Genomic DNA, 16535 nt, shown 5'->3' on the forward strand with positions numbered 1-16535 from the left:
GATCCAGGCATTGATCAGAATAGCATAGGTTATATTTCGATGACTAATGACCCCACTGTTTCTCTGGCATTTAAAAAAAAAAAACATTGTCATTTCTCATTTACATTAATGTCTGCTCTGGGTGCGGTGACTATGTTTCTTTATCACCTTCATTTGGAGACCTTGGCAGATGGGATTTTCTATTTCTTGGTCAAGGGAATATGGAGAAACTGGTCACTGGCTCCTAAAGCTTCTTCTACAAAGAGTCATATCACTTTTGCTTACATTGCTTTGGCTTGAGCAAGTCATAAGGTGAAGTCTCACATTAATAACAGGAAAGTGGATTTTTCTCCCAAGAGGGTTAATGAGTAATTTGCTGTAGTCATAATACAGTACACTACATTTTCTGTCCCTTTCTTTCACTTATAATAGCTGAACTCTTCAGCTACCACTTTCTGCCTCTGTTCCCCAAACTGCCTGGAGTAGTCTTCAGCTGTGAATATCACTCTGTGTTTCTATTCTGCATATTTGTGTTTTCTTGATGTTAGCCCAGCTGTCTTTTGCTTTTCTGTTTTTTACTTTTGTGCCTCCTTGTTATATGTTCAGAGTATAGGAAAATCCCTCAAATAACAAATTCAATATGCCATCTTGCTCAAAATGTTACCCATAATTTTTGTTTGTGTGTGTAAAAAAAATCAGATTCCACAAATCCATGATGAAATCCCTGCTCTTTCCCACAAATCATCCCTTGAGTTCCATGTGAGTTTCAAAATATAGAACTAACGTCATGGGAGTCTGGTAGGAAATGAATCTCTGTACTATCCAAAACTTTGGTGTTAACTGATCAGATTGAATTTCCATATAACCAAAACGCATTCCTTGGCCTGAAGCGTTATCTCATTAGTAAGTATAAATTGGTGCTTATTCAGCTGAGCAATGCAATTTTTGGTTTAATAAAAGCCTAATCTTGCTCATTTGTTTACTCTGTTTACTCCCTAAAGGCTAAAGCTTTGTGACTAAATACAGTGCTTAATAAACAGAAGAAAAAGTATTAATTGTAGGCACTGCCACATTCCTAAGAGCTGAATTTGGCTGCAGACCAAATGGGCTCTTGGGTAGAACCTACTATGTTGCCCTCAAGCTTAGACTTCCAGCTCTCATAAAATGGATCTTGGGCTCAAACAAACACATTTTTAGAATAATAGTTTTACCAGAGCAGATCAGCTCAGCTAGCATAAATCTTCACTTGTAATTCTCTTCCTCTGTCAACCTTTACATCTCTGCATACTTTCTTCCTCTAATGCATCTCTCTTATGTTCACAATAGTGGTTACTCATCCAAATGTGTCATTGGTGCTGGACAAAAGAGAACTAATCTTTACTTCTTTTTCTATTGAAATCTCACGTTTCTCCAGGTTAACCATCATGTAGACACAGAAATTAATTTCTTCTCCATGGCTGACACTGAGAAAGAGGGAATAAATTGCATGTGTAAAAAATGCAGGAAATGAAAGTCTTCTAATCGATAAAGTGCAGACCTCTCTGTAGCTAGTCTTGTCTGGATAACTGTCTCCCCATTACTGAAGATCTTCAAACAAATGTTTGATGATCATCTGGTATCTCAAGGGAGGAGGTATTGGGTGTGTGTGTGTGTGTGTGTGTGTGCGCGCGCGCGCTTCAGAACTAATCCCTTTATAAAAAGCTTTTTAAAAATTATTTTGTATTTTATTCTTTTGACTATCCTTTATTCAATATTTGCCATTTTATTTCACCTCTTATACTTAAAAATATATATTATGTTCTTCTTAATTCTAAAAGAAGTTCCTTCTTTCCTTCAATTATGTTTCTCTCTGAAGTCCCATCCCTATCTTTTCCTTTACCAAAGAATGCATGTTGAGTTATGTATATATATATATATATATAATTTTTTCTGAGAAGGAGAGAGATAGGGGGAGAGGGGCAGAGAGAGAGAGAGAGAGAGGGAGAGAGGGAGGGAGAATCTTAAGTAGGTTTCACGTTCAGCACAGAGCCCGATGCAGGGCTGGATCCCACCACCCAGGGTTCATGACCTGAGCTGAAATCAAGAGTCAGACGCTCAACTGCCTCAGCCACCCAGGCGCCTCTAGTTATGTATGTTCTTAAAAGCAGCATACATAATTCTTCCCATTGAACTCTGGTCAGTGTCCCCCACAACTGTAATGAGAACTCTAAGACAGACCTATGAGCTTGTCAAACAGGGTTACATGTGTGCTCCCATGCTCATGTGAGGTCATGGGACATGTTGCATCCTTCTGAAGTATAAGTTCTACCCAATAAGACATTGAAAACATTATGCAGTTAATAAAACAAACACGAATTATGGATATCACTGCAAAATCTTCATGAACTTAATATTAAAAGAAGATCCTAAAGCCCCACCGTAGCCCCAGATTGCCAGACTCCTTCTCGAAGCCTGTTGGGTCCACCATAGAGTAGTAGCTTAGTCATTTTATGGGTGAGGCCAAGAGCTCTGCAGTGAGATTTGAAAGTGCTGGGGCAGTCTGGGCCCCATGGACTCTCAGAACTAATCAAATGAAGCTTCCCTCCAGGACAAACACCCACACTGATGAGAAACTAATGGGAAAGAACCCAAACTTATCAAAGAAGCAAAGGAAAGAAAACCTTGTTTTTGTTTGTTTGTTTGTTTGTTTGTTGTTTTTAAATAAGGAAAAGGAACAGACACAGCATTACAGTAAATGTGAGGTCATATTTTTTTGTTGTTGTTATTACTTTGCAAAAATGACAGGAGAGGGAGCTCTAGAGCCATAATGCTGGGAAAACTGTTCCGACCCACCCACCTTCCTAAAAGTAAAAGGAGACTCCAGAGAAGGAGCAGAAGGTGGAGGAGGAGCAGGAAGAAGAGAATGAGAAATGGATCATGGTCGATTTCCATACAGAACTATTATAAGTCATTATGAGGAAGAGGAAATAAAGGCAGAATGATTCAGGCAATGAAATTATGCCAGAAAGATACATCCAAAACAATAGAAAACTACAACCCAACATAGTTTTAAGTAGCTAAGATAAATAAAGAAGGTACAAAAGAATAAAATCTACCAAGATTAGGAAAACTCCAGATTGAGGTGATTAGAGAAATTACGCTCTAAAAAGGAAAAAAATACACACACACACACACACACACACACACAGAAAATAAACATTTGTATCAGTCTTTATTTTCATTCTGTTGTATTTAACACTTGATTTTCTGGAACTCTCTCCTACTCTGGCCACCAGTAGATGACAATCCTAATTCTCATCCAGCCACTTCTTCCTGCTCTGCCTCAGGGGCTCCTCTCTGTCATTGCCACAGAAAAGGGACATTTCCTATGGCTGTCTCTTGGCTACCTCTTTCAGTTCACTCTACTCAGTGGCTGCAGCAACTTATAAAATTGAATACACTTCAATGTGCCTGCATTCCTAACATGCCCTATTCATGGCCTGATCCGTGTATGACCAGCCAGCTGCCTTTTTCCTGTGTCTCACTGGCACCTCAGATGGACCAGGTCCAAAGTCACCTAGTTAGCATTTAATCTATGCCTCATCTAAAGTTCTATATCTTGGAACTTGGATTCTTATCTCCCAAAGCGTCCATCTCTGTTCTTTTCCTCATGCTGCCACTTAATCAAACATCCCTGTCTGTTTATTTTTGCTTCCAAAGTATTTCTCAAATCTGTTCCCTCCTGTCACATTTAACTACTACTGTGCCAGGCCCTTCTATACCTCTGAAATGGACTCTTGCAATAACTTACTTGCCTTCTCTGACTTCATTCTGTCTCAACTGCAAATGATGTTGTGTAGCACAAGGACACTATGTTTAGGGGGTTCCATTTACATAAAAAATAATGTGAGTGTTACCACTCAGTGTTGTGTTTCTGTCCTGGCTCTGCCTTCTTCGAGGGCAATAGGTCCTTAGCTTGTTTTTGTTCTCAGCCCTATGGAAGGAATTAAGCATTTTAATGACAGTCCATAGAAACTACAATAGAGTAACTATTGAAATAATTGTGACTGCATTAAAATATCTCAAGATGTCCCTAAAATTGTTCAAGATGTCACTCTCTAGAACTGCACTGCTGTTCACTGCCCTTTGAATACTCTTTTATATGCATGAGGGGGTATCTTTGAGTAACTGCTTGAAAAAAATGTGCAATACCTTTTTCCCCTTCCTCATAGCACATCACACCCTGATATTTGCAACATCACAAAACCCACTCAGGTCGGTGCAGACCAAGATAAAAGCAAGTTGTAGTGTTAGGTGAATGAAACAATCCTACTGACAAAAGACCTTTCTGTACTAAAACAAGAGAGAGAAAAGGTAGTCTCAATTTGAGGAAACATTACTGGATTTACATGTATATAAGGCAGTACACAAGAGACTATAAACTCTGAACAGAATTTCACACAAATCTATACATTAGTCAAATAAGTAACAGTGAAAACCTCTCTCATTTCCTGTAGAGATGAGTGGATGCACCCTGTTGTTGTCTGCTGTCTCGGACTAATTTGTAGGTTCCTGTTTACAGTTCCAACGACCAGAAGACCCAAGCCTTGTATCTTAAATTCTGAAGGCGAGGCTTATTATTGGGTCCTATTTTGTTTTCAAGGAGGGCATGGTGGGCAAGAAGCACCTCTCTGTCAAAGAAAATGTCAGTATTTTTTAAAAAATGTTTCTTTATTTTTGAGAGAGAGAGAGCATGTGTGTGCAGAAGAGGGACAGAGAGAGAGGGAGAAAGAGAATCCAAAGCAGGCTCCATGCTGGAGCTGTCAGCACACAACCCCACATGAACTTGAACTTGAACTGGGCTTGAACTCATGAACTGTAGATCATGACCTGAGCTGATGCTGATGTCGAGCCAGCCAGGCACCCCTCATCATTTTTTTTTTAATGACAGCAGATAGCATCACTTGCAGCAACAACAGCAACAAACTCAGATTTATTAGAAACTCTGAGTAGAGGCTGGAATGTGGCCTATATCGAAGCCAACAATGGGGCTGTGGAGAGGAAAAGCGGGTATGATACTTACGTCACAGAATCCAACGTTAAAGTGGAAGAGTATTAACCAAAAGGGGATATTCACAAGAAGAAAGAAATCATCCAGTATGTGTCCTTGCATGACTTGGATGTGGCCAACACATGGCCCTGGGGGGGCAAAACATCCTGTCTATGATGGGCAAGTTAATGGAGCCAAAGAAGACCGAAATCACAGACAAACTGCAAGGGGAGACTAACAAGGTGGTGAATAAGTATATTGATCAAGGTATTGCTGAGCTAGTTCCAGGTGTGCTCTTTGTTGATGAAGTCCACATGCTGGACATCGAGTGTTTCACCTACCTGCACTGGGACCTGGAATCTTCTATTGCCCCCATCATCTTTGCATCCAACCGAGGCATCTGTGTCATCAGGGATACTGAGGACAGCACCTCTCCTCATGACATCCCTCTTGACCTTCTGGACCACGTGATAATCATTGGGAACATGCTGTACACCCCACAGGAAATGAAACAGATTATTAAAATCTGAGCCCAGACAGAAGGAATCATGAAGAGTTCTTAATACATCTACGGCCCACCACATGCACATTGAGAATCACTGGCCTACAGAGATTTGGCCAAGTTTGCAATGTAGAACTCAAGCTCTTTGGTAATCTAGGATCAACTTCATTTGTAGTCACATTTCTCAATCCTGTATCCTTTCCCATTCTCCTCAAGGCAGAAGGACTAGCTGGGATAGGATCAGCTAGAACATGGAGAATAAGTAACAGAGACACTATATAAGGAACTGGGGAATCCCCAAAAACTTTGGGATAATTTGAGGTCAGTCAACCTTTTGATAGTGGAATTAAACAATTGACAAGATGACCATGCAGAAAACATATCATTGGGCAGTCTGCCAGTCATTTACTGAGTACTTACTCTATGCCATGGAATAGATTAATGTTAACAATGGTGTTAATCAGCATTAGAGTTCTAACAAAAGATGTGGGGACTTAGTTATTGAGGTTGTATTTCTTTAGAAGAGTTCCGTTGTCAGACAGTAAGGGAGGTAAAAAGATTTTGGTCTATTGTAATAACTGGAGTGCCATGTGGGAGACAATATTTTGAGAAATTCAAACAAAGGACAAGAGCCCATACTGACAATACTAGCAGAAGATTCATGCACCACACAGCAATGACTGATTGTCTCTGGGGTTCCTTCTACTCCTGGAAGCCAACTGGGATATTGTAGCAGGCAGTGTCTGTGTAGGATTCTATGCTAAAAAACAGGCTGTTTCCGCTGGCTCCATCAAGATTCCTCCTTAGAGTGCAAGTATGTCTAATCCCTGGCAACGGTTCAACTAGAAAAGTGGTTTCAATGAGCTCAATGAGTTTCAATGAGCTCCTTTTACTTTCTCTCTTGCCATGATCCTGGTTCCATGCAGGTGCTAACACTTAGGACAGAGGTGCTAGGCCCTGCACAAACTTCTTGGCCCCAGAGAAAAGTCCTAAAATGAATTTCTTATATCCATGTTTGGATTTAACCTTTGACTTCAATGCCTTCATTGAAGTTCTTGCCTTTGATTCTCTTTACTTTCGTTTTGACATTAGAGCCCATTTTCTAACTTTCTTGTCCTTGGATGTGATCTCTCTGTCCTTATCATCCCCTGTAATGAATATTTGTCTTATAGAACCCATTACTGACAACTAAAAAACTACATTCAAATTAACTAAAATCAAGTTAACACTAGAAAAATTTTTCTAATACTACTCTGGGTTTCTATATCTTTACTGCCCATGGGGTGGGGAGGGGAATCTTTGATTTGGTTAGGATTTTGTTTGTTTGTTTGTTTGTTTGTTGTTTGTTTTAATAAGTGAGAAAGCCCCAGATAAATTATTATGAACCTAATTATTTTTACCTATAGGCAGGAAAAGGAAGCATACTTGATCACTACCATTGACTTGGCTTAATTAAGCATCCCAATAATGAGTATCATTAATTCATTCAACAACTTTTGAATTCCAAGTTCAGATAATTCACTGTGCCCTATTTTGTGGGGAAGGAGAAAGTGCATGTTGCATATTGAGTCCATTGCCTTTAATTTAGTAAGTACTCAATGTTAGCACTCTTGCTGTTGATCATCATAAAAATGGTGAATGTGGCATAAATATTACTGACAATCTATTTTCTACATAAAAATATTTTGAAATTATAGATTAGCAACCAGACTACAGAAAACCAAGCAAGATGTATCAAAACTAAGAGAAGAATATCAGGTGATCAAAAAGCCTGAAATGCCAGCCAAACAGGTTTTTTTTTTTATTTCTTTATTTTGAGAGAGAGAGAGAGAGAGAGAGAGAGAGCAAGATAGCAGGGGATGGAGAGAGAGAGAGAGGGAGAGAGAGAGAATACGAGCAGGCTCCACACCTTCAGCTGAGAGCCTGACATGGGGCTCGAACTCAAGAACTGTGAGATCATGACTTGAGCTGAAATGAAGAGTTGGATGCTTAACCAACTGAGCCATCTAGGTGCCCCCAGCCAAACAGGTTTTTAAATGTGACTGGGAGTCATCTAGTTATATGTTTTTATTTGACTTAACAGTGACCTTCAGCAGACTCCAGATCGTTAGACTTGATGTGGCATGGGCCACTGATGCACAGGGGAACTGGGCAAGTCAGGCTAGAAAGGCTGTTACCTAGTAACAATGCCTAACTAAGGTGAAAAGATTTGGGGAAGCTGGATGGCTGGAAAAACTTGATTGAGTCTTTCTGAAAGGGCAAACGCAATTACACTAGGGTAAATGGCCATTTTGTTCACAGGAAGAACAGTGGAATAAAAATAAACGCAACAAAGAGCTCTTAAGACACTAATTCCTGAAGACTGGGTATGTGCTGAATACTCCTGTTATGCAGAGACTAGTGCGGTTCAACAGAGAAAAGTCATTCTTCCAAGATGTGACAACACTCTGGATGTATCTTGTGAAATCCTTTAAGTATGTCAATCCAAACACCATGTTTAATTTTGGGAATTTGGCGAAATTTTATCTGTGTTGCTGGGATCAGCATGCCCTGGGAATTCGAGTATAGGACTGAAATATACATGAAAACTTATAGTTGAAGTGGTGACTCTATATCATCTGCTTTGCACATTGGCAAGATAGTGTTCAGAACTCTTTGTTTTGTCTTTCTGTCTTTAAAAAATGAGCTGACATATTCCAGATGGAATGAAGGCCATTAGCAGATTGCCAAGCCCTCCAACAATGAATTACAGGCATCATCATATGATAGAAGTGAGGGTTAATCATTGTGTCACTGGTGTCCACAGAGTTGATAATTTTAGATTTTGGACAAATGTAAAATTGGAATCTTTGGCTGTCTTTTGCCAAGCTACTGAGTGTCAGCACAGAGTCAAATATGACAGAGAGCCGGTGAGAAGTCTGTTTACCTGGGGCAAACATGGCTTATCTTTTAAGAGTGTTTGAAGAGTGCACAGAATTTCTAGGGAGAGCAGTATTCTGGAGGATGCTCATATGTTCCTGTGATATTTGCTTCCTGCGCATATCATTCATGTGATGCAATGGTAAATTCAGATTATCTGTTCCAGTAGACAAATTCAATTTAACACTCAATAAGATTCATTGCTAGCCCATGCTTTGATTTCTCTGGGTTCCTTTAAATTACCAAAGTGTCTTATATGTAAGCTGCACTGACCAATTTTCATTTGGGAAATATGAGGAAAGCATCTTTTAACAAAAATTAGGAAAATTTCAGCATTAAGCATAGACTTAATTTGCTCTCAGGCTGCATGCTAGAAATAGCAATGATCTGGGTAGAAAGAACGGCAAAATCCATTAGAGGTTATTTGCACTTACTGTGAATTTTTAAAATCAATTTTACTCTACTACCTCATTGATATCACGTATACTTAAAGAGTGTTTTTAGTGAGGCATTAGAAGAAAGAATAGAGATCACTCGGGACTGAGAGAGGGGAAGTCTTGATGTAGAATATCATCTCAGATAAATGAATATCATCTCAGATAAATGTCAATATCTGAAAGTCAGGGAGGGTGTGCAGCAGCAGAAAGTGGAGCACAGAAGGGTTTGGACGTATCTCCTACTTTAGAAGTCAGCCTGGAGCTACTCCGCATCATCTAACTTCAGTGAAAGCAAATGTACAGGAGCACCTGGGTGGCTCAGTTGGTTGGCAGACCTACTCTTGACTTCTGCTCAGGTCATGATCCCAGGTCATGGGATTGAGCCCCACGTTGGGCTCCATGGTCAGCATGGAGCCTGCTGAAGATTCTTTCTCCCTCCCTCTGCCCCTCTCCCTGACTCACACTCTCTTTCTTTTCACTCTAAAAACAATTTTTAAAAACCCCACAAGTGTACAGTTCAAGGTGATCAAATTGGTAAACCTCAGATTTAATAGACTAAACACACCTACAATAAAGTAAAATCCTAGAGATTATGACAACTGTTCAGCATCTGGCAGATCATTGTCAACTTATGTCTATTCATATATATTCATTTCAAGACGCAAAGATGTATCTTTCAAATCAGGACTATGTGAAAACACTAGGGTTAATATAGAAGAGAAGGGCCATCCATGAAGCAGTACTATCCACTAGACTCTACTTTGTGATTGTGTTGAATTCTTACAACTATTTTCTGAGGTAACACAAATGCTTGTTTATGGTGGAGGAAATCACAACCTAGAAAGGATTAGAGAGTTTGTCTGAGCCTATGTGACTTAGGTTGGGAGCCAAACTCCTATACTTCTTCTAAATCATTCTACCCTCCAGTAAAGGTACATGTGTTGGATGAATGCAAACATATCCATTGATTTTGTTGTAGTACGACTGGGGAATTAGAGAACTTGATATGTGGATGTGGAGGTTGGTTTAGTAGTATATTTTGGAAATGCTTAGTTAATATCTTTGTAAATTACATTTAAATATCTCTGCACTTACTTGTGTGAGACTCTACGTGACAGAATAGGTAGGAAAATCCAGTTACCCATCCATCTCCTGATAAATCAATGAAGACAACTGCATTGACAAAAGTATACTTATTTCATCTTTGCTGAAGGGCACATTTTACCAAACATTGGTTCAGTAATTTCACTGGCAAATCTTAGAAATCTTGTTATTTATAATTATTCACCTTAAAGCATTTCTTTCCCCCTTCCTTCCTCTGTCCCTCCTTCTCTCCCTCCCTCCCTCTCTTCCTCTGTCTCTTTTCTTTCTTTCTTTTTTTCCTTCTTCCTTCCTTCCTTCCTTCCTTCCTTCCTTCCTTCCTTCCTTCCATTCTTTCATTCTCCTCTCCCCATCCCTCTCCTTTTCTCCCCTCCCTCCCTCCTCCTTCTTCTTTCTCTCTATTTTTGTTTGAAAGTTTATGAGAGAAGTAAGAATGTCTTTGATGCACTTTGAGAAGATTGCAGATGAATAAAGGATGACCTTTGGGGTTTCTTTGGTATTGATGAAAAGAGTGTGGGCTTTTGAGTCAAACACACCTATATATTCAAGCATACATATTTATTAGTTGTATGACCTGGAGCAAATCATTTCAACTGCCTTCTCTTCTATTTCCTTAGCTATAAAATAGAGGAAATAATATACTCTCACAGAGTTGTAGTGAAAGTTAAATGAGATAATGGGTACAAGAGCATTTACCCCAGTATTTTGAACATAGTAAGTGCACAGTAAATGCTACCTACAAAATTACCATTACTATTATTGCTATAATCACACCTGGGAAAATCATTTATTCTTTCCAAACCTCAGAGTACTCTCTTTTAAAGAGAGGCTTAAATAAGAAAGCATGTGTGAAGTATAGCCTTGATGAATGTGAATGACTCTTCAATTCACTTTCATCCAGACACCCTTTTATTGCCAAGTAACTTCCCTTTGTTGGGCTTGGGACTGCAGACAGTCAAAACTGACCCTGTTTCCAGAGTCCTGGCATTCAATATGGCCTGTCATTTTCTGAGAATATACACATTCTTGAATTTACCTTCCCTGACCAAAAAAAAAGAAAAAAAAAAAATCAAGTGTGGGATATTAGGTATCAGTTCACTTCCTGCTATGGGACACACGCTGCTTTGTCAGGGTTAGAGTATCCCGGGTATAGTGAAGTCAATCACACAACTTTTCATCAGCTTGTCTTACACTCATCGTTTCGATCTAGTCAGTGCTCTTCAAAATGTAAGGGGATTCAAATCCCCTGATGATCTTGTGAAAATTAAGCTTCCATTCCAGGAGGTCTGGGTCAAGGCCAGAGGTTCTGAATTTCACAGGTCCCAGGTGGTAGCAATGCCACAAGCTCACATGTTGAGTAGACAGTCTTGGAGTCCTTACACATGTTTGGAGGGTAGTTAATGAGCTCACACCCTATTCAGATGATCGCTTTGACTGGTAGAAATTAGCAGACATTCCTTTCAAGTCATATATTCTCCACTCTGAGCTCTGTGTTCCCATTTTTCAACACCCCTTCCTTCATTGTGAAGATAAAGTAAAAACACTTTCTGTGCCTCCTCTTCTGTGAACTTTCCCTGGTGCACCCCGTCCCCAAACAGCACCTTCTTTTATTTACTGTGCCCCCATGGCATATGGAGTTGTACCTAAGTTTAATGATTGTCCTTTTCTTTTGAAATTTTTTCTCTATTTTTCTGTATTTTATACTCTTGACAATAACAGAGCACCATGAGGGAACTCCCTATTCAGTTCTTTGCACCTCATGCTGTCTTAGCAGACACTAGATGCTCAAGAAACTCAGGAGGCTGAGATATTCAGTAGAACAAGCAGTGTCGATTGGAGGCAGACAGACTCGGGCTCAAATCAATGTAAAGTTAAATAAGTAGCTTAGGTTTTCTTCACCTCAGCTTCTTCACTTATAAAAATAAGATATTTCACCTTCCTCTATAAGGTTGTTGTGACGATTATATAAGATAATATCTGTGTGTCGTGTGGCCCCAGTGCCTAAGGGAATAGCCAATAAATGTTAATATTGTGGTTTATCATTATCACTAACATTATCAGATTGTTTGAGAATTACCTCAAATAACATAAACAAATATTAGAATACAGTTCTTCCCCTTCTATTTTAGAGTGAATGAATTCATGTTATATTTATTTTGTTATGGTCTTATAGCATACAGTTTTGTTATTGGGACTTTCAATTTTTCATAGAATGAGGGCTATCTAAAGAAATTGAAAATGAAATATATAAATGCGTATTATCATTCATTTCACATATTAGGTCCTCGAAAGATGTTTTTGATCTAAGTCATGAGAAAACTTCCTCGAGCAATACTTCCTACATTTAAACAACTTTATGCCTGAGAGGGTTCAGCATTCCCAAGGTCAACCATTTACTGACATACTTAATTTGCAAACTGGGATACATAGTTTGCTATGTCTGGTGTTCATTTTCACTGCAGTTTTTATGCCCAAATTCCCTCTGATCCATCTGGCCAAAACTTGCCTGAGATGTTCTCTCCCTCCTGGTGCCTCCCTCTTTGCAACAGAGATAAATGGATTAGGAACATGAAATAATTGAAGCACATCAAGTGGAGAAGACAATCACTTTCCATAGCATTGCTTGCATCGATTGCAATTTGAATGCATGATGACTTCTTTCCCAGGAGTGTGAAAAAGAAATCGTTCATAAAATACCCAGGAAGTCTCTCAAGGAAACTAATTAATGGCATTATTATCTTAAGCACAGCAAAGATTATTGAAAAGTTTCCTGTTACTCAAAATACTTTATAAAACAAATTATGATTACTTCGGATACTGTGCTTTAATGAATCTTTCATTGATTTCCTGTGTGTTTACAGAGAGGTTTCAGGCTTTATTTTCAACAATTTACACAGCATTTGAAGGAGAGGGCTCCACAGGCACTGGAAAAAGAAAGCCATTTTCTGCTATTGCATGTCATAAAGCAAGAACCAAAAACTTGAAATGAAGGGGGAAAAAAGTTACAGTCCCGTATATGTGTCCTGCCACACCAGTAGCATTTCTCTAGAGTGTATCAACGAGAAATTGATTAGCTGAATTGAAGAGTGAGGTGCATATCCAGATATGTTAGACTATGCTGCAGTTTTTACCAAAGCAGTTACACTAATTGACATTTTGATTGTTGTATCCATCACAACAGGTGGTATTTTGTGATTTTCAATTTGCCACCTTCATATATAAATGTATCTTGTCTTGGACATAATTTATATTTCCTTAACCATATTTTCTTATGTGTTATGGCCATTTGAACACCCACCCCCCTTTTTTAATGCTTCTCAGGTCAAATTTCGCCCAATTTTCTCTTTGGTTTCCAACCTTTTCCACGTTGACTAATAATACTCCGTTATTAGTTTCAAAATATTTCTTAGGTGTGCACGTGTGGTATGTGCTGTGCTTATGTTGGGAATAACTCCCCAGTCTCCCAATTTGGACTTTCACTTGGTTTACGATGCTTTTTGATGAATAGAAGTTAATTCTGCATTTTAGCTTAAATTTTACCTGTGTTTAGTTTTCTTTTCCTTTGGTTTATTCTTTTTGTGTCTCATCTAAGAAATGTATCCCTATGATGAATTTCTGAAAATGTATTCCTGCATTACATTCAAAAAGTTGTGGGGCGCCTGGGTGGCTCAGTTGGTTAAGCGTCTGACTTCGGCTCAGGTCACAATCTCACTGTCTGTGAGTTCGAGCCCCGCATCAGGCTCTGTGCTGACGGCTCAGAGCCTGGAGCCTGTTTCAGATTCTGTGTCTCCCTCTCTCTCTGACCCTCCCCCGTTCATGCTCTGTCTCTCTCTGTCTCAAAAATAAATAAACGTTAAAAAAAATTAAAAAAAAAAAAAGTTGTATGCCTTTGCTTTTCACATTTAGATCTTTAATCTATCTTGAGTTGAATTTTCTTCTTGTACCAGTGTATCAGGCAGATTCAGTGAGGAGACAGACTTCACCAGGTTTTTTTTTTTTTTTAAGTAATTTAATATAAAGAACTGTTAGCAGATGTAAACTATATAGCACATGTAATTACATAACTAGAAAGACAAAACACACACACAAAAAGAACCTTGAATTATCACAGAGGTGGCGACTGATAAGCAGCTATCATATGTACATTTTGCCGTATGATTGGGGAAACGGAGAGATTAACATTATTGAATGATAGTAGCTTACAGGAAGGGACCCATGTGTTGAAACTCAGATCTCTGAGAGAGTGCAGTTCAGTTGGCTCTGAAGCCTCCAAGCTCAGAGAAAGGGCACTGGCCAGCTGGAGCCATGTTTCAGAGAGTGCAGTGAGCTTCTGCAAGTACTGGAAAAACCACAGACTGTATTTAACCGGTGCTATGGACAGGGGGCTGCCCCTGCCAGTTGATACAAGAACTAACAGCACACCAGAAGCCACAAGAAGCTATTAGTTTGAGGAGCTGTTTCAGCCTCCCAAACTTCTATCCCTGTTTCCTCAATTTAGTGAGACCCATCATGCTCTGCTTGGGATGCCCTCTGCCATGGTCTGGAAAACATATCCAGAGGAAAACCCAGGGCAATCAGAAGGCTCACTCACCTCATTTGGTTGCCCCCATTTTTCCACTGTCAGTGATCACAGGTCTACACTGCTGGGTTCCCAATGTCTGCAAAGAGTTGTTTTCTAGTTGTGTGCAGCAGGGAGGGTGGATCAGTTCCAGTTCATCTAATATGGCTGAAAGCAAAGATTCTTATGTCTTTGTTTCTATTTAATTTCTATTCCTCTGGTAGTTTATAAATTTTACATTATTATTTTACTCTTTTAGTGGGTGCAATTTCCTGACATATTTTTGTTATATATTTTAAATTTTACCTTATTTTTAAGTGAAATGGAATGTTTATAGTTTGCTAGTGAGGTTTGGCTGGTAACAAACTCTTTTGTCCGTCTAGATGTGTCTCTGCCTCATTCTTTTAAAAAAATTTTTTTAATGTTTGTCTATTTTGAGAGAGAGAGAGAGACAAAGTGCGAGCAGGGGAGGAGCAGAGAGAGAGGGAGATAAAGAATCTGAAGAAGGCTTCAGGCTCCAAGCTGTCAGCACAGAGCCCGGGGCTCAAACTCACAAACCACAGATCATGACCTGAGCCAAAGTCGGACACTTAACCAACTGAGCTACCCAGGCGCCGCATCTGTGGCTCATTCTTAAAAGATAATTTCATTGGATGTAAATTTCAAGCCAGGCATCTCTTTTCTTTAGCACAATAAAGATACCCTGCTTTCTTCTGACATTGTCATTAGTCTGCTATTCCTTTGTAGGTAAACAAGTTTTTTTCGCCGATTTTAATCTTTTTTTTTTCATTTTTGAAGCTCTGGAGTTTCACTGTAATAAATCTTAAATGCATTCTTTTTTTCTACTTGGAATTCTCTAGCCTCTTGAATCTGTGCTTACTTCACCCTTTCTGGAATTTCTCATCCATTATGTCTTCAAATGTTGCCTCTACTTTATTCCCTTTCTCTTCTCTTTAGAAATTGTGAATGCTTATTAGATCTCCTTAGTCTCCCATGACTCTTAATTATGCTTTTCATTTTTCCCATGTTATTTGGTTTCTGCTGCATTCTGGGAAAGTCCTATTATATTTCCAGTTTACTATGTATCGCTTTAGCTATTTCTAATCTGATATGAATTCTACTAAAAGAATCCAGTAGGTTGTATTTTACCATGCCATGCTACCTGCTACAGACAGGTACTATCTAGCTTGGCATTTTCCTTTTTCTTAGAACATTGTAAGCTGCGTTGAAAGCCATATCCGATATTGGAAGAATTGTGTTTTTTACTGTTCATTTTTGTTCTTGGAGACTTGTTTTCTTAGGTACTTCATTGCTTTATATTTTGTGCTGGTGATTTTCCTTAAAAATTACTGGCATGAATTTTTTTCAGGCCTGGGGAAAAAATGCTTTTTTTCTGCATTTGCCTATCTTAATGCCTGGGAGGCCTGAGTGCCTGGAAGTTCATAAATTTCATGCCTTGAGCTTCCTTGGACCACTCAGGCGGAATTTGAACTGTATATGTGGAAAAGATTTGAGGCTATGACTTTTCCAGGACTTTTATTTTCTCCTTTGCTAATCAGCACCATTGCAGTTTTTCTTGTTACTTCCTGAGGGTGGAGAGTGACAATTTTGTTTTATTTTCCTTCTTAACCTTTACCTAAAATTTGTAGTTATTTAAAGATTCAGCTTTCTTGTGGAGAGATTGCACTAAAGTCCTAAACTTGGGTGAGCCTTGGCCATCCAGGGCAAAGTTCAGTTTTGCTCTGATTGATGAAATTCATTAGGCCAGAAATGGCTTTGATGTTCTGTTTACCATTTTAGATAATCTTGTTTATCTAGATATTGGCCTGATAAATCCCTGTTATCATTTCCACTCTATAATGCTTCTAAAAAAGATTTTTAAAATATATCTCAATTAATTTAATATTAATCATTGATCTTAGTGTTATCAATGAGAGAGTTGGCCCAAATTGTGTAGCTCACAGTAACCCCCAAAACAGATGTTCCCTAGATAAATTTTCATGTGATGTA

General features: G+C 38.9%; 1 protein-coding gene and 1 pseudogene across 10 annotated transcripts in view; both read left to right on the top strand.

The window, feature by feature from the left end:
- LOC123577561 overlaps positions 1-6076 on the top strand; it is a 46502-nt pseudogene extending 40426 nt beyond the window's left edge.
- NRG3 (neuregulin 3) overlaps positions 1-16535 on the top strand; it is a 1060953-nt gene that overhangs the window by 866386 nt on the left and 178032 nt on the right. The gene's annotated exons all lie outside the window — the stretch shown is intronic.

This window comes from Leopardus geoffroyi, chromosome D2 (genome assembly GCF_018350155.1).
Source record: "Leopardus geoffroyi isolate Oge1 chromosome D2, O.geoffroyi_Oge1_pat1.0, whole genome shotgun sequence".
NCBI classification, from domain to species: domain Eukaryota; kingdom Metazoa; phylum Chordata; class Mammalia; order Carnivora; family Felidae; genus Leopardus; species Leopardus geoffroyi.